Source organism: Phascolarctos cinereus, unplaced genomic scaffold (assembly GCF_003287225.1).
Source record: "Phascolarctos cinereus isolate Bilbo 61053 unplaced genomic scaffold, phaCin_HiC Scaffold_3;HRSCAF=262, whole genome shotgun sequence".
Classification (NCBI taxonomy): Eukaryota; Metazoa; Chordata; class Mammalia; order Diprotodontia; family Phascolarctidae; genus Phascolarctos; species Phascolarctos cinereus.
This window is the reverse complement of record NW_027555736.1, coordinates 54,937,331-54,960,104: the sequence shown is the minus strand read 5'-3', so window position 1 is coordinate 54,960,104 and position 22,774 is coordinate 54,937,331. Positions and strand designations below refer to the sequence as shown.

The following is a 22,774-nucleotide window of genomic DNA, read 5'->3' as shown; positions in this document are numbered from 1 at the left end:
CCCCTTGTTTTGCTCTGGGTACTGTACTTTTGGTGTTTTCCAATGGGAGAAACATAATATATGTTTTAATTCAACTCTTGGGAATGTAATAATGCGTTTTCCACATAATAAGTTTAAATAATGAACACAAGGCTACATTTAATTTTAATTCATGTTAAATATGGTACCAAGGCTTACTATACTTATAACACACACACACACACACACACACACACACACACACACACACACATTTTCTCAGAGATTCTCATTCCCCTCCCAACACACACACACAAATGTCACTGTGGAGCTTGGAATTTCACAATATCCAGAAGAAGAAACAAACTTAATACTAATTATCTCCTGCATGATCATAAAAAGAACATTAATAAAATGTGGTAAATATCAGTGGTGATCATTACCCAGGCCTACACTGCCAGAAAATGAAATGCAGGACACCAAAGCATGAATGATTAAAGTGAGCCTGCTGCTATTAAATACATACACATTAGCATATTTGCTCAGTAAGCAAATTTTTAAAAAAGTTGGCTTTAAAATCAAGTTGGCAAAATTTTCAAATGTACGTGGATATGCATATAATATCATGCATTTGTACAACATGCAGAAAAACTCCTTGGCTCAGAATGAGGAAATTGGAATTTAAATCCAGGCACTATTTGTAAGATCATGAGCAAGTCATGTGAATTCTCTGGGCCTCAGTTTCCTTATCTATAAAACAAGGGAATTGGACCCATCACCTCTGGGATGTCTTCTAGCTCTAAACCCTCTCAACCCATAACATTATGCTTTCATAAACACAGTCATATTCATATCTCATTTGATCTTCATAATTGGTCTGAGAAAGGGTGAAGAAGAGAGGGAGAACATAAGAAAGGGCAGGTTTTACCTGCAAATAACAGATGAGGAAATTCGAACACAGAGAGGTAATCTGACCTCCTTGCAACCACTGAGCCAGCTGACTATTGGGACTGAACCCACATTTACTGACTCCTAGTAAGTGCTTAATAAAGGCTTGTTGACTGACTAACTGACCAGCAAGATGACCTTCTCATTAAGACACTCTTGAGGCAACAAGGTGGTAGAGAGGATAGAGACTGGGTCTGGAGTCAGGAAGACCTAGGTTCAAATCTAGCCTCGGACATTTACTAGCTCTGTGATCCTGGACAAGTCATTTAACCTCTGTTTGTCAGAGTTTCCTTAACTGTAAAATGGAGATAATATCACCTACCTCATCAGGTTGTTGTGAGGATCAAATGAGATAATATTTGCTAAGTGCTTTTAGCACAATGCCTAGCACCTAGTAGGTGCTATCCAAATAAATGCTTATTCCTTTCCCTTCTCCTTTTGTACAGCATGTCCCAAAAGTCTTGGTGCAATTTTAAGCTATTAAAGTTTATTTAATATAACAATAGCTTATTCAAACTATTAAAGCTTAAAACTGCACCAAGACTTTTGGGCCACTCCATATTTCAGTAGTATCTAAGACTCTTGAGGGTATTTTATTTTTAAAGTTGTTTACCCAGAGTTTAGTATATGGTCTTGCACATAGTAATTATCTAATAAATACTTGTTGAAATGAAGAGAATTAAGTCTTCTTGTTCATATTTTTAATTCAACATAACTTAGTCCTCCTCATGGACAGACTCAGCTGAATTCACATTTGCTGAAAAAGTAGGATATATACACAAATTTGAAAAGAAGTGGAAGGGGACTTGTCTAACAGATCAGGCTGATGTCGGAAATAACAACAGTATCTGATATGCAATTTGATCAGGTCATTGAGCGCTTGCCTTGAAATCAGAAAGACCTGAGTTCAAATCCTGTCTCTGATACTTAACTAGGTATGTAAACATGGGCAGGTCACTTCACTCCCTGGGCCTCAGTTTCTTCATCTGTAAAATGAGGGAGTCATATGAATTATTTGGCCTCTAAGGTCTCTGCCAGTTCTAGATCTAGAATCCTTTGATTTTATCTTATGACATGGACATGGATCTACAGATGGGATTTCCATAGCAGAATATAAGTTTCCTAATAGATGATATTATTCGTTTTATTTTTCTATCCCCCAATGCCTTACAAAGTTTCTTGTAGCCAGTAGGCACTTAAGAAATATTTGTTAAATTGAATTGACTGGTATAGATCAAGTCCAAGCACCGGCTAATGTCAGCAACAAAAACAATTTATTAGACAATTCATGAATCCAAGCTCTGTTTATAATTCTATTAAGAGGCATAACTCTTCATTGGCTGAAGTAAGACCTTAGACATGGATAACAGGTGGCAATATACAACAATACTGATGTGGGGCATGTGAAATCCTAGCATGTTTAAGGAAATTCAAACACATTATTATCCAATGACAGTCATCAGTAATAATGATAAGCTCAGCAAGATTTTTTAGACCAAATAAACACAAATGGGGTTAGAAAAATTATACTTTGATGAATTTCACAAGGGATCACTTTTGATTCAGATGATAGGTTCACAGAGAGTTGAAAGGGACCTTCAAGGTCTTCTAGTCTCATTGTAGAGATAAAAAATCTGAGTCACAGAGAAAGGAAGTAACTTTCCCAAGACCACATCAACAGTAAATGCTTGATTTTAATCCAGTCCACTATGACTCTAGACTCACCGTTTCTTCCCCTACAAGAGGTTGACTCTCTATGTTAGCTCCTACTGGGACTTAGCCATGACAAATGTATACATGTTTGTGGCTCTTGTTTTGTTTATGTAAGGGTGAGGCTCACTGAATAAATAAATCAAAACATCCCATTCTTCCTCAAGTAAATGATTAAGTTTTTATCATTAAACTTTAACCAGGTGAGAACACATCTTGACTGAATGAAATTAATCATAGGTATTACAATGAAATGTGAAAAGGCTTTGATCAATTTATATGTCTGATGAGTCCATGGAGTGACATTACACATGAAGAGTGTGGGGATAGGTGTGGAATCTTGACTCTGCACTGCCTTCTATAAAATATAAGACCAATTAAAAACCTGGTGGTAGAGACATCAGCAAGTGATTCCAGGAAAGCCTCTGAGAAGTCAGTTTGGATGGGAGAAGGAGGAAAGAACTTTAGCCTTGATCTCCAACCCTACCCCTCCAATACTGACTAAAGGAGGACCTCTTGAACTTTGGAGGTCTGAAGGACTTCCCATCTTCTCATCACCATCCCTAGAACAGCTGAGGCCAGTGACTTCCTAGGGAGACCAAGGCATAGTGAACACATATTCACAGCTCTACAAAACACCCAGAAAAAAAACTAACCTATACCTAAGAGGAACAAAAACAAAAAAGGCAGCTAGGTGGAGTGATGGATAGAGTGGTGGGCACGGGGTCAGGAAGACCTGAGTTCAAATGTGGCCTCAAACACTTACTAGGGGCAAGTCAATTAACCTCTGCTTCAGTTGCCTCATCTGTGAAATGTAGATGATAAAAGCATTTACCACCCCCATCCCCACCCTCAAGGCTGTTTTGAGAATCAGATAACTTGTGAAGTGATTTGCAAACCTTAAATAGCTATTTAAATGCTACCTATTGTGGTCAAGTCAGCAAATGTGCTTCTAAGGTTTGTGAGCTACCCTTCTGTCATATGTTCTCACTAACCTTGAGCCTATTTTCTCCTGGACTTTGTGTGAACCTCTAAAGGAATGTGTCACAGGTTGTGGGGAAAATGTTTTGTACAAACCATAACACCTTAGTAAATATTCCATTCTAAAAGTGAGTTAAGTCTGAATGACTAATTTTCAATAGACAATTCTAACGGAAAACATACCGGTGGGGGCTCATAGCTATGTACACTAAAAAAAACACCCTCCAACCCCTCAGGCCTATCTAGGACCATACAGGGTTGTAGTAGCTAAGTTCCAAGAATCTGACTCATTAGGTGGGAGTTGGAATAGATGCCTGAGAGCGTGTGCTAGCAAAGGAGTAAGAAAAAAAAAAAGTCCCTACATGTACATGCATTTGCCAATAGTAAAGAATGACACATGATGCCAACGTGCAGACTTTTAGGTTGAGTCACTGAAATACCAAACATTGGGGTTTTTTTGGTTTTGGTTTCAGCTTTAGGACCTCTGATTTTATCAATGCAGGGAAACTGAGGAAAGAATCTCGCCTTACAAATCAGCATCTGTTCTGCCACTAATCATCTTGAAGCGGAGTCTGAAGCACTGAAGTGGTACAGGGCTCTCTTAGGGTAATTCACCCAGTAGTATGGGTCAGGGGCAGGATTGGCACTGAGATTGTCCTGACTTTAAGGCCAGCTCTCTATCCATTGCATCCATTCTCTCCCAAACACTGAAACAGACATAGACTCATGCTATGCTACTACAGAAAGATTCAAAATAGATTCTTAGAACCAGAATGATGCACCATTATTTTGATGTTTTTTAACATCCCCCCCAACCAGGCACCTAAGAACCCCTCACATATTTCTGTACATCAAAGTATAAATGCAACATGTAGACAGAGTACACAGGGGCTATGTGAATACTATGGGAAAGAAATTATTTATACAAGAAAAATACCAAAGTTTGATGTGTTTGACTTAAAAAGAAGGTCAATCTATTGGGAGAAAGATAGAAAGAAAGATAGACAACATTATATGTGCATATGTAGATACACACATGTAATATTATATCTCAGGTGTATATATTACCTATTCAAGAGGTAGAAAGCATAGGATGTAAGAACTGGAAAGAATTTTAGAGATTATTTGTTTGACTCCCTCACAGAAAAGGAGATTGAGACCCCACAAGGTTTAGTAGCTGACAGTCAGTCTCTCTACCAACCTCCATAGAACTTGGATGAAAAAAAAAATCAGAAGTCACCAAAGTCATGTACTACTACAAAGGAGATAACATCAAAAAGGCCCTTATATCTTGCATTTATTTAACTGCGTATGTATTGTTTGCTCCCTGCCACCCCTCCCCAATACCATTAAGATCCCTGATGGAAAAAGATGATTCTACTTTTTTTTATCCCTAGCATCTAATAAACTCTTAATAAATGCCTATTGTTTGATTGATTCAATTGATTGAGAAATTGTGCTGACCATGAATTCAACAGAAATTTATAATAACCCATGGGGGCCCACTTAATAAATTCAACAAACTAGGTGATAGAGATGAACAGACAAAAACAATAGTTCCTGCCCTCAAGAAGCTTAGTTCTATTTGTAGGGGGTACAGGTTGTACAATTGCTGGTGCCCAAGTAAGCAAGTCCTTTAGTGCTCAGCTAGTCCAACTCCTTATTTTTCCTTTGAGGACACTAAGGCACAGAGAGTGACCTGCTCAAGGTTACATAGGGCTGTCATTCTACCTGTTCTCAGATTCCAGATCCAGTGTCCTTCCCACAGCACCACACTGCCTCATCTGGTAAGCTGGGTCCCCACTAGTATGCTATAGATTGTAAGAGGCACAAAGTCTAGAAAAGATAGGGTTCCTACATTCATGGACTTTACAATCTACTAAAGGAAAACACGATACACACAGACACTAGATGTGATCTCATCCTTGTATGTATTCCTTTCACTTATAAAAATCAAAATCCCACCAACCCTACTGCTCTTATGCAGCCCCAATCTGTCTCTTCTCAGAAAACCCCCTCAGAGGATCTAGCCAACACTCTTGGAGGTGTGATTCTTTTAATGTTTCGTACTCAGATGTAGAACTCTCACCACTTGATTCACTCCCACTTCCTCTTCTTTTATATATGTCAGCAATGACAGTGGCTTTTTTATGTCGCTCTCTCAACCCAAGTAGTCACTGGTAACCTTCTGCAGCCTACTTACAAGCACACACTCCTTCCCAGTGTCCACTGGATAACTGCCAACGTCCATGGTGCTCTATTGTAGCATCACTGAGGGAGGGAGTGAGTAAGCAGTGGGCAGCCTACAGGTCCTATTGTTGTCCACACACCATCAAGGGAAAAAAATGAAGACCACCAGCACACCATGTGTGCCCCAGTGCCGGATTTACAGGAGAATGTGGCGGCAAGGGAAGAGTTATACAGTATGAGAGAATGCCAACTTTCAAATGACTCGAGAAGACAAACTATTGAGGCAAGAATTCCCTATTTAATAAGAACTAAAGGGAAAATGGCAAAAAGCATTGGCAGAAATCAAGGTTAGACTATAACCATATACCACAATAATCCTCTTATATAAGATGCAACAAAAAGCTCCAAAAAATGACTCAGCCTAATTATAAAAAGGTCACATAGTATTCCGGCAACTCAAAAGCTCTTGGTTTTCTTGTAACAAGAAAACAGTAAACAAAAGCAGATCTGTTCCATTTCATATCTGTTTGCTGTTCTGTGTCCAGTTTTATCTATTATTTGACTTGTTTCCCAGCTCAAGGATTCTGATTTTTATTTGTCCTTATTTCCCTTTCTGGTGTTTTTCACAGTTGTGTGAGACAAAAGTGATTTTAATTTTCAGTCATTCTCTTCCATAATGTTTTTTAAATAAGCTTTTGTTCTAAGTCAGTGTCACTTTTGGCTGCCATGTCTTGGAAACAAGACAAGGGTTTGCTGGCTGAGGTCTCCTTTTGTCTGTCACACAGCTTAAACTTTAAAGAAAAGAAGAGAAATTAGTTGTCACTGTTATAATTTTAAACTATATTCTTTCTTCTAATTTAGTGTTAATAGTGACCTTTCCTCTAAAGAATTTATGATCGACTAGCTGATTATCAGTCATTCTCTACCAGCTAAGATAGTCAATTGCATCTTTATTTGTAGATGTGCATGTTTGTGTGTGATAATGTTTAATGCTCTCCATGTTTAATGTTTTTCCAAGCTTCTTCTTGAAGGAAGCATTATACACACACACACACACACACACACACACACACACACACACACACACACACGTATACACATATATATCAGATATACATATACACCCACCCACCTATATATACCTATACCTATATATATATATATGTATATATATATATACACACACACACATTTATATGTGTGCATATGTATGTGTGTGTATATATATACATACATACATATATATACATATATATGTGTGTGTGTATATATATATATATGTATACGTACATACACCTATCTGTGTATAAACTTCTACACACACATATATGGCTTCTGCGCATGAGGTATAGATAGATATATACATGATTTACATAAACATACACACACATATATATGAGACTTCTAGGCACGCTGTGTATGTATGTATGTATTATAGTTTCATAAATACATAGGTAGATAGATAGATAAAAATCCACAACTCTTTGGGCTCTCTATTTCTTAATCTCAAACTATATTTCCCCCTTTTCTCTCCTATACCTCATCTTTGCCTGGAAGTACCAGTATCAATGGATACTGATTTAAATGAAAAGATCTTGTTAAGCCCTTTGTAGAATTTCCCTACTCCTCATCCTCTTCAAAAGACGCTGGTTCATAAGCTACTACAACTATCTCCACTGTGATGCTTTGGCCTAAATTGATCACAAGCACTATAATTTGAGATTCTAAGTGATACACGAGTCCATGTTTCTCTTTGGAATAGGCCCAGGAAAGCTGAGTCTTCCTGTGACCTAAGGCTCTGGGTCAATTCTATCTTAGGGTGCCCCTTGCTTTCAGCCATAGTCCAAGGCAGATATACTACTACCACCCCTTTGGTCCTACTGTCATGGTCTTTTAGCACTAGAAGGTCCTTAGAGATGTTCTTTCTAACCCCTCAGGAAGAATGGTGCTATAAGGGTTGGCCCCAGGTCTACCCCTCAGATTTGGGGATGTGGGGGCAGGATTACCTTTGTCATCACCCCCTAAATTGAGGAATCAGACAATGCTTTCCCCATTGTCTGATACTAGATTCCTGCCTCCTGCCCTTGAGGTCAGCTCCACCATGTCTCTCTTACAGCCTTCTCAAGCATCTTTCCCATGCAGATCCACAGCCCACATTTATCATCCCTTGTCTTCTTAAATGTTCTCTTTCTTGGGCTCACAGTTTCTTCACTCTGCTAGAAACTTTTGACTTTGTCACACTGCCTGAAAGTCTACCAGACTCATCTGAGTTAACAAGCTGGCCTACTTTTAAAATGTAAATACCCCTGGGAGGGTTGAGAATGTCAGCCACTTTATCCAGCCTGCTCTTTGTCACAACATAGAAAGCCAGGGGCACACTTGACCTGGACATTCTGGAGGTATAGAACCTCTAATACACATGGTGGAGTTCAGAAGGCATTCCACTACTTAAAATCCCTAGCTTAGTGTTCTAAGGGCCTTTTCCTGGAGGAAAGCAAAGAAAGGGGGTGGGGAGGCAGGAAGGGAAGCAGCTTTCTAGGTTTTCACTAAGGAAGCTTCAATACAACAAGAAAACCTCAAAAACAAACCATAAGGCAGTTTGGCATAGCAGAAAGAACACTGGATTTATAGCCTAACGCCTAAGATTTGAATCCCAGCTCTGCCACTTATTATCTAGGTGACCTTGAACAAGTCATCTCATCCACAGGCTTTAGTTTCTTCATTTGTAAAATAAGGGGATTGGACTAGATGACCTCTAAGGCCCCTTAAAGTTCTAAAATCTTATGATCATAGGATGTGTTTATCCTTAATAATAATTACAAGCATCATCATCATTAATCATCATTTTTTCATACTTGCATTCTGCCTTACAGCTTTCAGGGAATGAAAGCTTGACCTCACAAGAACACTTAAGGACACAGTGGTTAAGTGAGTGGGCGAACTGGGGCCTTCTGTCCCTAAGTCCAGTGGCCAATTCTCCTGCTGCACACTGCTTCCTCCTTTAACAAGCAATTGGCCACATGATCTTTCCCATTTTGCTGCTATTTCTATAACTAAGGCCATGTGCCACTTCCTGCCAAATTATTATTAATAATAATAAAACATCAATTGACTAGGACCCGTGTAATTTCAGCCTTGAGGGAATAAGAATGTTTGCATGACTTTTTTTCTTTAAGCTCCAGCTTTATTTTCAAGTTTATTGATGACTTTAGTTTTTACAACACTGTCCTTTCTGGGTATGTTACATCATCACCTTACGAGACTTCCCTCATAATAAAGAAAAAGAGCAAAGCAAAAATAGCTAAGAGAGCAGCCCTATTTGACAGTATATGCAACAATTCACATCCATAGCCCATGCCTCTCCAGCACAAACAGAGGGTACACTCAACTATTAAAAGAAAAAAGTGGAAGAAAACAAAACACCTTCAGAGCAAGGATTTTATTTTTAAATAAACATTCGTTTAAAAAGAAAAAAAAGGAAGAAGAAGATGATAAGGGTATGTCTTGGATTCTGTATAGAGTCAATCTAGTCTCCTATGCCTTCTTTAGCTATAATGCCAAATGCTGCACATGACCCTGCAGAATATTGACCCTCATGGCCTAAAAATATCTCAATCTTTAAAATAAGGTTCACCATACTGTACTTACCAAGGCATGGGAATATACTAGCATGTACATTTTTAAAAGATCTGTTACAGGTCAACCAGAAAATTCAATTAACTAGAATACGCCATTCCCCAAGCATTCTGGTTAATCAAGGCCTTACTGTCATTCACATTTGATTCCTGGGTTAATTTAATATTTGTACAAAGAGGACAATTGATCTGGCAGAGTGTGCCTCGAGATGGAGATAGAGGCAGAGATGTTTCCCAGAGTAGCCACAGGATGGACCACTGCACATGCTTCCCCTCATCTTTCTGATCTCTAAGGTTCTTCCCAGGGCTGAGATTCCATAATCCTTCCATGATCGATGGTCCTTCAGCTCCATTTCCTTTTCTGCCAAACACAATAGAAGCCTTTAAAATGTGTTTCTGTAACAAAACATCATCTTTACCAAGCGGCGCAGGCAGCATTTTTCAGTTTATAAACCTGTAACTCCGATACCGTCTCCCTTTTGCCCTCTGCATAAGACCATAAACATTCCGAGCTCTGTATCATGCCCATTCTTTTTTTTTTTCCCCCTAATGGAAGCTCCCTCCTGGATATCCCCAAAGAGAAAGATGTGTCTGGTAAGTGGGAGAGGTCAAACATGAGCATGGCTATTTATTACATCTACTGCAACCAGATGGAACTAACATCATCCATCAAAGTACTCGTCATCCTCATCACATTAGCTTCTTATAAAAAGCCTCCTGCTCTTTCCCCCACAGTCCAGCTCTCACTCCCTCTATCTCCTTCTCACTCTCCTCCTCCTCCTCCTCCTCTCTCCCTCTGTCTCTCTCTCTCTCTTCCCTGCACTTTCAGAAAATGAACCCTCTCTAACCCCATTGCTGTTCTCCTTAAATCATCACTACCCATCACTTGGTGGCTATTTTTAAACTTTACTTTTATCAATACTCATCCCGTAGCTCGGGGAGATATTAAAACTGTACCGGGGCAAGGAAGGGCGTTTCTGACACTTGCTCCCTCATTCATCAGTTCCTCATAGGCCCGTTGGTGACAATGAAAAGATTTCACAAAGGCGTGCAGCAGAAACTCATTCTCCTGCTCATCCATCATGCTCAACCTAGCAGCAGTTCCACTGACCTAATCTGCAATGCCTCGGTGCTCACTGGAGATTTCTTAAAGGCACTCTTCATTGTTGTTAGTAACAAAGAATAGGCCTGGGCTATTAGATAAGGAGGGTAAATGGTGCAAGGATTAATGTAATATTCCTCCATTGCCCGAGTTCTGGGTTCAAAGGCTGTGGTGGCAAGATTAGGCAACTATCCTTTCTCAGAGTGCCACACATAGGTATTTGTAGTTTGGGCAAGGAAGACTCAGGTAGGGAGGTCATTTTTCAAGAAGCAATTGGAATGTAACTAAGGCAAGGAATACCATCACTGACTTGTTGCCCACATTCAGTGATAGGATACCCAGTGTCTACCGACAAGGAAAGACATTTCCACAACAACAACTACTCATAGATTTAAAGATAAAAGGGATCTCTGAGGCCAAATCCAACTCCCTAAAAGTCTCCACTTCCTGTGTTGCAAGAATCCAGTCCTTTTGCACTCTATTTCAAAAGGACAACCAAAAGAGGCTCTACTATCTCTACACCTGAGAGTCTTTGGACATGGGTCTGTTTTTCAGCTGGCTTTTGCTGACATATTGCCTAGGAACCAAGTATGGACTAGGTAACCTCAAAAGTCCGCTTCCTGCCCTGTCTTCATGTAGCAGAGCAGAGGTGCCAAACATATATAAACAACTCCACCCGATGAAGCCAGAACCAGATTAAAATGTTATTGGGAAATATTTACCAAAAGTACATAAAAATACAATAGAACATAGGTAATGTTAACATATCTAGAAAACACAGTTTTCTAAGTCAACATATGGCTTATGCATGAATTAGTGGCCCCTGTTTTTATTTGAATTTGATAACAGTGATGTAAAGTATAGCAAGAAGACCCAACGAAGTCTCCAGAAAGGAAGGGAAGAAAGTAGCAAAATCCACTAAGGAATTTAGAATGTTTGGGGTTTTAAGGTTTTTTTAAGAGTGAGAATAAAAAGACAGCCTTATCACAATGACATAATCACAACAGAATAGTGACAGTAGACAGAATAAGAGGTAAGAACAACATTACTGTTCAAAAATGTGATTTCTCCCCAAGCTTTCAGAGCTTCCTACCTGGTCATTGTACATAGATCTGGCCATGCCCCTCTTCTATTCAGAAACCTTTGGAAGATTTCTCCTGTCTATCCAGTAAAGCCCAGTCTTCTTTGCTTGGCCTTCAAGACCTTCCAATGTATTAAAATTTTATTTAGTGCTTGCTATCTACAAGGCATTATGGCAAATACTAGGAATGCAAAGGCAAACCAGAACAGGCACTGCTGTTAAGAAGCTTACATTCTACCGAGGGGTCCCACATGAAGTCAGAGAAATAAATACAAGAAGAAAAAAAAAAAAGAAAGACAATGCAATTTGAGGAGAGTAAAAGCATTCACAATTGGGGGAATCAAAGAAGCTTCATAGAAGGCATGGCATATTAGCCAAGCCTGGAAAGCAAATAATGATTATGAGAGATAGAGAAGTGGAGGAATTAACCCTAGGCATGAGGGATAGCTGACTAAAATCACAGTGGTGAAAGACAGAACCCTTATTGTTTCAGTTTGCAGGAACATCATAGTGAGTGAAGGGCAGTAATGCGCAATAAGAAAGCTTGATTACAGCTAGATGGTGGAAGGTTTAAATGCCAATATTTTATCCTAGAAGCAACAGGACATCCCAGCATGTTTTTGAGCAGGTGAGTGACACAGCCATTGTTATATCTGAGAAAGATCACCTTGGCATCTATATGGAGGATGAACGGGAACAGGGAGAAACTGGAAAAGAGGGAGACCAATTAGAAGACTTTTAATAGTACAGGCAAGAGGTGATACGGCCCTAGACTACTGTGGTGGCCATTTAGGTGGAGAAAAGAAAAGGGGATAGAGGAGGAAAATGTTGTGGAAGCAGAATCAACAATCTGGGGTCACCCTACATTCCTAGTCTTATTCTATGTTATTTCTATCTGTGTTATTTCCATCACTCCAGCTCTACACATTTTCCCCCAAACAAAGTGTGTATTTTCCCACCTAAATGCCTTTGAATGCTTTGTGCCATAAGCTGGGAATGTTCCCCTTCCTCTTCCGCACCTGGAGAATTCCAACACACTCCTTAAAGACTACTTCAAAGGCCCCTTCCTTGAGGAAGCCTTCCTGGATTCCCACAGTGGACTGTGGCATGACCTCTCCCCTTGCAGATCTCACCTAGCAGTCTGTTTATACCTCCCCAATATTCTCACCATGTGAATCCTCAGCCTGCCCTTTAAAGCCTTCTACCATCTGACTCTCATCTGCTTTTATAGTCTTGTTTCACACCATTTCACATAACTCTACCTGTCACTCACTCTCAGTTCTGGTCAAACTGGCCTGTTATTCTCTAAATAGAACATTCAATCTCCTACCTCCATGACTTTGAACAAGCTAGTCCCCCTGCCTGGTGTGCACCCTCCTCACCTTTGTCTCATAGAATTCCTCACTTCCTTCCAAGTCTAACTCAGGCGCCACCTCTTACATGAAACCTTCGCCAATCTTCTCTGAGCTCTCCCCCTCTTGAAAACATTTTATATGATTTCATAGACACATCGTATTCACTTCTCTGGGTGTGTATGGTCATAGATTTAAAACTGCAAAGGGCCCTCAGAGACCATCCAGTCTAACCCCCTCATTTTACAGGTGAGGAGACTTGAGGTAAGTACTGAGAAGTTAAGTGACTTACCCAAGATCACACTAATAATGAAGGAAGGAGGGGGGAAATTTGAATCTAAGTTATCTGATTGCAAATCCATTGCTCTTTCTATTGTACCCAAGTGGATGGAAGCTCCTTGAGAGCAGAAATAATTTTATGTTTGTCTTTGTACAGTACATTACTTAACATAGCACCTTATATAGGTGCTAATAATATGTTGTCGCTCCATGGGCAGTCCTGTGGAGGAGTCTGGTACCAGTGCAGGCAGTAAGGGGGCAGATTGGAGAGAGAACCCCAGAGGAAAGTGCAGAGTTCTCAAACAAGGAAGCACCTTCCCAGTAGGTCTCTGGCAAAAGCATCAGGAATGAATTGTGGAGACCGAGGCAGGTGTAGCCCCTGGGCAACTGACTACAAGAAGTCAAGACACAATGTGCCTCAGTCCCAGGGGGGACTGCTACAGGGTTCTGGCATAGGGGAAGAGCCAAAGCTGCTCCCCAAAAATTGAGATGAAGGAGATGGTGACAGCTCCCCAAGAGAAGTCACTATTCCTAGATCAAGGATTTCCATGTCATCTTGATGGTCTTCTTTGATGTGTGGAACAATCTTTAAGGCATTACATTAATGCAGTTCAAAAGTATTAATCTATTACTCCCCCTCCCCTTTTTCATAGTATGATATTTATTTTTTTTTAATTTTTACTGGCATGATTATGTATATGAATTTCAATAAAAGAAATTTTTTTACTCCCCACATTTTTTTCAGGTCCTTATTTTTATTTGTTTCATTTCTTGATTACTAATGAAAATAACTGTCATGCAGAGAAGGGCATGTTAAATATGATCTGCTCCTGGGAGAGGGGGCTCAAATATGCAACGTATGTCACTGACAGGAATCCTGTCTTATTTCACCTTTCTATCATCCCCAGGACCTGAAACAGTATTCTGTATTCAGTAGGTGTTTAAGAAGTATTTGTTGAATTGAGTTTGTATTTACAAACTTGGAAATAATTTGGCCTTCTTTGTGCTCTTCATACATAACATTCCATCTCTACACCTTTGCATTGGCTGTGCCTCATTCCTGGAATGTCCTCCCTCCCTACTTCCATTTCATATAATTCCTTTATTCTGTATCAAGGATGATATCTGGTATTGGACATGCCCACTGGACCCTTTCTGTGTCATGTATGCCCTTTGGCAAGGCAACAGAGTGCATGGTCCCATGGAAAGGAGCTGATGCACATAACCAACTCTAGATATTACCCCTGCTATACTCACTTCAAGAATTAGCTCAAACCCAACCTTCTACATGGAGTCTTTTCTGATATCTCCACCACTACCACCACCACCCCCAATTTCTAGTGACATCTTGTCCTAAACAACATTTTGTATTCTGAATTTCTTGGTATATACTTACACAATGTGGACACATGTCTCTCCCAGCAGAATGTAGGATCTTTCAGGACAGGGACTGTTTTCCCAACACCTAGCAAAGTGCCTTGCCTAGTCAATGCCTAATAAATGTTTGGTGATTGACTGATTGACATACTCCATCAGTCATCTTTCCTCTAATAATACCACTTCCTGCCAGGAGTGGAATTCTTTGAACATCCAAGCTCCCAACTCCACAAAACACTTCTGCCAAATCCCACGTTGGAATTAGCCTTGCCAAACCTTCAGAAGGCCAGGTTTACTCAAGACTTATCTCTGGCTTCAGTCCTCAGTAGACATTTGGAATCGGTAAATCTGATGCAGGAAGGAAAGCACTGAGCTACAGGCTTTTTCAGACACTATTCACACCTATTCTTACTCAGACTCAGAGGCCCAGGGTAGGAAAGTTCTGTATATGGGGACGTATGCCAAATAAGAGCATATGCTGATACTGCCTTCATCATTAGACCACAAATGGGCATGTCTTCAGTTCACAGACCACCTACCCTTTTCATTTCCATTTTCTGCTTGTAAAAAACACTTTCAATGAAAAGAACGATAGATCTGGCACTTACTCTTACACGGATTTTGGATAGTTTCTCATTTCACATAAACCTGTGCCTTCGTTCACCAGTAATATGACCCTCTCTCTCCTACCTTCCCATGCCAAAGCACCTATCATAATGCTAAGTTCAGAACAGATACTTGCTAAATACTCGTCTTGAACATTCATTCAACAAGCATCTATTAAATGCTTACTATTAGGACAGCTCAGTGGTGCAGTGGATAGAGCACCAGCCCTGGAGTCAGGAAGACCTGAGTTCAAATCTGGTCTCAGACACTTGACACTTACTAGCTATGTGACCCTGGGCAAGTCACTTAACTCCACTGCCTAGCCAAAAAAGGAAAAAAAGAAAAAAGAAAAAAGAAAAAAAAAGAAAAGGAAAAAAAGCTTACTATTGCAGGCATGTATTAGGTGCCAGGAACACAAAGATGGAAATGAAACAGTCCCTGCCCTCAAGGAAGCTTACAATCTACTGGGAGATACAAAGTATACACATATAAATAAATGTCAAAAATAGGGCAGGCTGGACCAGTGATTTCTGCTGGGGGGGGGGGGAGATACAAAGTATATAAGTAAATGCAAAAATAGGATGGGTTGGACAGGTGATTTCACTGACCTGGGGACCTCCCTGGTGAGGAAATGCCTTCTATCAACCTAGATTGATGGTTTGTCGTTTTGGGGGGCTGCTTAGAGATTGTGCTTAAGTGACTTGCTCAGGGTCACAGAGTTACTATGTGGCAGAGGTAGAACACTAAGGCCAACCCCATAGCCAGTGGATCAGGCCAGGGGGCAAAGGAAATACAACAGGAAGCAAGAATGAACATGAAAGACAAAGGTCTCGTCTACCTAAAGGCAACTGAGCTGAATCTTGAAGGAAAATGAGGGCTGTTATTGAAGAGAAAGTGAGTAAGGAGAGCATTCCAAGAATGGGATTGGTCTGTAATCAGAGACAAGAAGCAGAATGTTGGATACAGATGACAGTGAGTGGGTTGGTTTGATTTGAATAGAGAGTGCATGAGAGAAAGTAATACGTGATAAGCTTTTAACGGCTCATTTAAAAAGCCAAATCATGAAAGTCTTAAATTCCAAAATGGAGTCTTTAGTTTATTCTAGAGGCAAGAGAGAACCATTGAAGCTTCTTGAGCAGAATGTTTCAGTCACAAGCTTATTGCAATAGGCCAGGTGAGAGATGGTGAAGGTCTGAACTAGGCTAATAGAGTTCTTGCTTTCTTTCAAGATTCTGCTTAAGCACCACCTTCTACAGAAAGTGTTTCTTGATTCCCTAAACTGCTGATGCACTCTCTCCAAATTAGCTTGCATCCATTATATATAAATATAAACATATGTATATAACATATATATACACACACATAGACCCATATATACACATGCATTAGATATATATGTGTATATATGTATACATGCACGTGTGCACATCTCTTACATTTAAATGCAAGGCTCCTTGAAGGTCAAAGCTAAATTCTTTCTGTCTTTGTAACCCCAACACTTAGTAAAGTACTAGCACATGACAGGCTCTTAAGAAATGTTTGTTGATTGCTTGCTTGACTGTGAAGGAACCTGAAAGAGGTTAAGTGACTTGTCTAAGGTCAATCAGCAAGTAAGTTGCAAAGTTAGAAGATGAATCCTGACTGAGCCTCCCACACTAACTCATGGCAGAAGCAAATGGCAGAGCAATATCATTTTATAAACACCAACAGCCTACTCCAGCTTGAGGACCTTTCTGAACCTTCAGTGGTTCTCAGACCATGTGCAGCAAACCACTGATCTCTAAACACAAGTTCTCCTTTTGAGAACCCAAGATTTCCTAGGTTATTCTAGGGTAGCAAGGGGCATCCATCTCATACTGACCCCAGTTTCTTGGTCTGTCCTCCCTGGGACCAATGAAACCCGACTTCGACAGCTCTGGGTTATAATCATTCTGATTCTCTGTTCTACCAACTAGATACAAAGCCAGAAATCTGATCTTATTTCCTCCAATAAAAGGAACCAGTGTCATACTCTAGCATGTGAGGCATATTATCCAATGTGTTAGATTACAAATTATTGCTGTAGTAAATATAGAGAGCTGAAAATTCATCATGTCAGGGCTATTTATGGGTGTGATCTGCCCCATTTTGAGGATGGGGCAGCAGAAAGCACTATAGGAAAATTAATCTAAATCAGGCTAATGTACATTCTAGTTGGCAGATTGAGGTCTTACAAACCAGGAAAGAGAGGAAAAAATGAAAAAGCAAAGAAGGGTTGCAGAAGCAAAGGAGTGAAGTCTCCTGTGTCCCCAAGGCAAGAAGCCAGAGCTGATTTCTCTTTTTGCTATCAGTGAAGGTGGATACCAAAACATTTAATCAAGAAGCATCTGAAAAAAAAATTCCCCTGAAACTTCCTAAAAATGTTTTAATATTTAAGAAATTTGAGAAAATTTTCTCTCCAATTTTCCTGGCTTATATTAAATCTGGGTTATTTACTATGCACCTAACATCTTGTAAACTTGGTAAATCCTTCCACCCAAAATATCTCTCATTTATTCTAGCTGACGGAGTTATATCAGGAATATCCTTAAAATAAAATTTTAAAATCCCTATGAACTTAATATAAGAGAGAAAGAAAGAAGGAACAAGAAAGAAAAAGGACAGAGGGAAGTAGGAAGAGAGAGGGAGGGAGAGGGAGAGGGAGAGAGGGAGAAAGAGGGAGAGAGGGAGAAAAGGAGAGAGAGAGAGAGAGGGAGAGAGAGAAACAACATATCTGAAGAAAACCATTTCAGAATTTTTCTCCAACACTTATCTCCAAAATGGCCCATTTGATTCATGAACATCTCTAATGTATATCATCAGTGACTGAAGGAGTTTTTTTATATGATTTTTGACAATTTAACAAGTCCTCCTGACAAATTAAATGGTTGTGTTGACAACTTAACTGTACTGCCAATCAATATTTTCAATTACTTTCATTGTCATTCAGAAAAAATACAACACGAGGTCACACAGTGGTAAAACCAAGGAAAGAAAAGAAAATGATGCACATTCAGTGTTGGGGAGGTGGGGTAAGGTGGGAGGAGAAACTTACACTAAACTTTGAGACACAACCTACAGTTTCTGGGTTCTTGGGTCTGGGCAGCTCCCTGAGTTCCTGAGATACGGCCCCTCATTGAGCTCCCAGCGGGGCTACTCTGTATGGCTTTGCAATGGAATTGCCTCCCTTCCTATGAGCTATTTAAAACTCATTAAACTTGAGCCTCTGCCACACAGGATTTTATTAAAAATCTCTTCCTCCTTGTGTCTGGTTCTTTAGGATGTTTGAATGGCTGTCCAGAACCAACCGCAACCCCCACCCAGTTTAGATCTCCTAGCCTAGGAGTTGACAGGTTCGTATGAAAAATTCAACCCATAGACTGTGAAGTCAGAGGTCAGCCTTCTTAAGGTTTCAAAGGGGGTAGCAGAGAATCAATATTTTTAAATGTGTATTATCACACAGGAAAAGAGGTTCATCACAGATGGGAAATATGTCACTGAAGTAGTTTCCATGTTTTCCAACTCCATTCTATTCCTAGCCTCTCCGATAATAGTGACAATAATACAGGTAAGAGGAAAAAGTAGGAATGAGGTATATTTAAATGACCTGAAAAAGGACATTCTCAAGAATATGTACCAAGTGCCCAGAACCAAGAGATTAGAAAAGCCCAGTAACTGGAGTGACTTTGCAATCTCCCAGCATGTTCCAAACCCCCAGATCTGGGTGAGTAGGGAAGGGTCTGACCTGCTGCTAGGACTGCTTAGAAGGTTGACCACACCTACTAATCTTCCATCCTCATCAGTTTCATCTCCTCCCCATCCACCTTTTCCATCATGCCATTTTCTCAACAACGTGCAACTTGGCTTCATGCTGGCCTCCTGCTTGGAATGTTCGCCCTCTTCCTCTCTGCCTAGCCAATAATTCCATCCTTTGAGGGCCAGCTTCAAGTACCCCTTTCTCCTTGGATCTTCTTCTAATTACTCCATCTCACAGGGATCTCTTTCCTCACAGACAGCTCTCTAACAGTAACTAAAGGAAAGAGAGAGAGAGTGAAGTAAGCAGAACCAGGAACATAATATACACATTGATTACAACAAAGGAAATGGAAACAAACATTTTATTTATGAACATTACATAATTATAATGACAAGGTTTGGTCTCAAAAAAGAGTTGAGAAATTGTAGAGGTGGAAAGCTATGGGTGTGGAATATTGAATAAACTATCACACATGATTGATGCACTAAACTGCTATTTTTCTTCCTTTTTCTTTAACTTTATAATAGGGTTGTTTTTTTTAATGAACAAACATTTATTTTTTCTCTCTCTCACATATCTGCCAACATCGAAAGGGGTAAGGGAGGGAGAAGAATGGAGATTCTTCTAACAACTCTGCATAGTCAAGTAAAACAATTTCCCACATTGGCCGTATCATATATGTGTATGCATATGTATATAATATATACATATGATTGTGTGCATTGAGTCCATAGAGGTGTGTGGCCTGTGTTGATTAATATTCTGAGGTCTTTCAAAGGTGTTTGTTTTTTACAGTGTTGATACTATTGAATACATTGTTTTGGTTTTAGTTGCTTCATTCTGCATCAATTCATAGAAGTCTTACCAGATTACTCTGATATTGTCCCTTTCATCATTTTTATGGCACAATAATATTACAACGGAGACAGCTATGTGGTGCGGTGTACTGGCCATAGAGTCAGGAGGACCTGTGTTCAGATCTGACCTCAGATAGTTACTAGCTGTGTGACCCTGGGCAAGTCACTTAATCCTGTTTGCCCCAGTTTCCTCATCAAACCACTCCAGTATCTCTGCCAAGAGAACCCCAAATGGAGCCACAGAGCTAGACATGGCCAATCAACCGAACAGCAACCAGGCATTCCATTACATTCACAGACCATAATTTATTTATCTATACCCCAAATGATGGGTAGCCCTCACATTTCTAGGTCTTCGCCACTTCAAAAAGAACTGCTACAAAGATTTTTTGCACATGTGAATTCTTTTCTACTTTCTTTGATCTTGTTGGGGAAGAGGCCTAGGAGTGGTATTTCTGTGTCAACAGATATGCAGAGTTTGATATTTGGGGGTACAATTCCACATTTTTTTCCAGAATGGCTGAACTGATTCACAACTCCACCAGCTATGACTGATATACTAGTTTTCCCATAGCCCCTCAAAAATTTGTGATTTTTTTGTTTTCTTACCCAAGAGATTGTCTCTGGGTAGGACAAAGGGATATAATGAGAAATAAATGGGAAATAAAAACAAAAGACACTACATACATATATATAAAACAAAAAACAAGCCATTAATGCAATACTTTATTACTACCTGTTTTTACTCTGAATCCCATACCATCTTGTATTTCTTATTGTTGTTATTATTATTATTAAAACATTAAATATATTAAGCATTTTGTACAGATTAGCTTTGTCTCCAGCCAAGGCTGGAAGCTCTTGGAGAACAAGAGTAGAGGCTTTTGTCTCCTGTAGTTCATAGTAGGGTGGAAGCATAATAGTCTTTAAAACTGAGAGAGACATTAGAGATAATCTCTCTAATCCACTGATTTTGCCCTTGAGAAAGCTGAGATCCTGTGATTTTAAGTTACTTGCCCAAGGTCACGTAGCTAATAAATAGCAGAGTCATGTTTTGACACAGTATCTTCCAATTTCACATCCAGAATTCTTTTCACTAGTTAATTTTGTCTCTTGGCACTCAATAAATACTAAGAGAATGAATTAGTACCACTGTTGTCATTAGTAAAAAACAAACAAACAAACAAAAAACCAGTCCCTAAGTCTATTACTAAGTTCCACTACAATCCCACCCAGTGGTCCTAGGCTGTAGCCATACAGGTTGGCTAACTCTTGGTATGAGTCAGAATACCTTGCATTTTTGGCTTAAGGGGATGGCAGTAAAATCCAGACTGCTATCTGTCTGTGTTTGTATCTCTGTCTCTGTCTCTATCTGTCTGTCTACCTGTCTGTTTCTTTCCATCTGTCTTTCTGTCTCTGTCTGTCTCTCTTTCTGTTTCTATCTGTCTGTCTTTGTCTCTATCTGTCTACAAAAGATTATTCCTGTGGCTGGGCTTCCCATTCTTTTGGCAGCAAGATAACCTAGAGAAACATCCCCTATAAGATTAAAAGTCCAAGAATCATCTAAATTTCAAAAAATATTCTTTCCTTCAAGAATTTATTATCTGGTTCCTCAGAAAGGGGTGCAATGTTACTGCTAGTATTAGATGAGGAATTTTCACTACTTACTGGGACCACCACCTCCCTCACTGAAGCCCATTAATAGATGAGCATTCTTTACCTTCTTTACTTTAGACTATTATCTCCATCTTTTCTCCAAGGGAACACTGGACTCCACCCCTGGGAGTGATTGAAGGGCTTTACCTTATCTAACAAAGTCCTAGGCCTGAATTGCACTTTCATCTCTATCCTGGCTATCTCCAGACCACAACTATGTGCATACTCACTCCTCCTTTGAGCTCCCATTTTTGTGTTGTCTTCTCCCTTTAGAATATAAGCTCCTTGAGGGCAGGGGCTGACTTGTTTGCTAGTATTTGTATCCTAGGATTTAGTACAATATTAAAAAAAAAACCCCTGGGGTAAGAGCTAAATCCTATTCTCTCTGGTCTAAATAAAGTCCCTCTGCCCCTGGCCATAGGGCCTTTACCATCCCACCCCCAATTCTTGATTTTCTACTGCCCTCTTCTATTCAGTGTACCTGACTAGGTTGCCCTGAATCTGTGCCCAGCAAGGTTTCTCAGAGGCATATTCTTTTCTCCTTGGCTATAGCATGTGTGTGGGGTTTTTTTTTCTAAGGTCTTAGGAAGAGGCCCTTAAGGCTAGAATATTAAGACTGTCACTGTCACCCCCATCACAATGTGGAGGAAAACCAACTCTGCTGTATGACTGCAGTCAGGATTTATGTGCTCTCCAAAGAGGTGATCAAGGTCCCTTATGAAACTGCATTGCATTTTGGGGGATGGCAATTACAAAAGAAGCATTTGAAGAGATGCCAACTTGACTCAATACACCGTGGCACCCGTGGCTTTCTTTCTTTCTTTCCTTTTTCAAAGAACATCCCCTACCCACCTTTGTGAGCTTGTTTTTCAACATCAGTCATTTAAAAAAAAATTTTTTTTAGATGTCCATCAGTTCCACCAAGGTGCAAAATAAAATAAATACATGCATTCTGTGAAAACACCCAGTGTGGAAGTTTATCTGGGGGAAAGACTAGGTCCTCAAAGCCGATGCCATGGCTTGTGTTACTAGAAAACCAATGGATTCTGCTCAGTTCTGTTAACCATCAGCAATTATCTTCCTGTCAAAGCTAAAGGTAACAAATTTCCCCATATCCAGCAAGGCTATATCATCAACCGGACACCAACATCATCTGACGGAAAGTAAATCACCAAGCAGCCCACGGCGCTGACAGACAAATGTGCTGCCTCAGAAAATCCAGGCCTATCGCTCAGAGGGGGGAAAAAGGTTCTCTCAGCTGGTCTCT

General features: G+C 39.9%; 1 protein-coding gene and 1 long non-coding RNA gene across 2 annotated transcripts in view; both read right to left on the bottom strand.

The window, feature by feature from the left end:
- Window positions 1-22,774, bottom strand: part of LRMDA (leucine rich melanocyte differentiation associated) — a 1,318,218-nt gene that overhangs the window by 669,451 nt on the left and 625,993 nt on the right. The window lies entirely within an intron of this gene.
- Window positions 9,212-19,331, bottom strand: LOC110221509 (uncharacterized). The gene is made up of 2 exons (XR_002328148.2): window positions 18,983-19,331; window positions 9,212-9,783 (listed from the first exon to the last, which is right to left on the bottom strand). It is a non-coding gene; the product is annotated as an uncharacterized LOC110221509 (long non-coding RNA).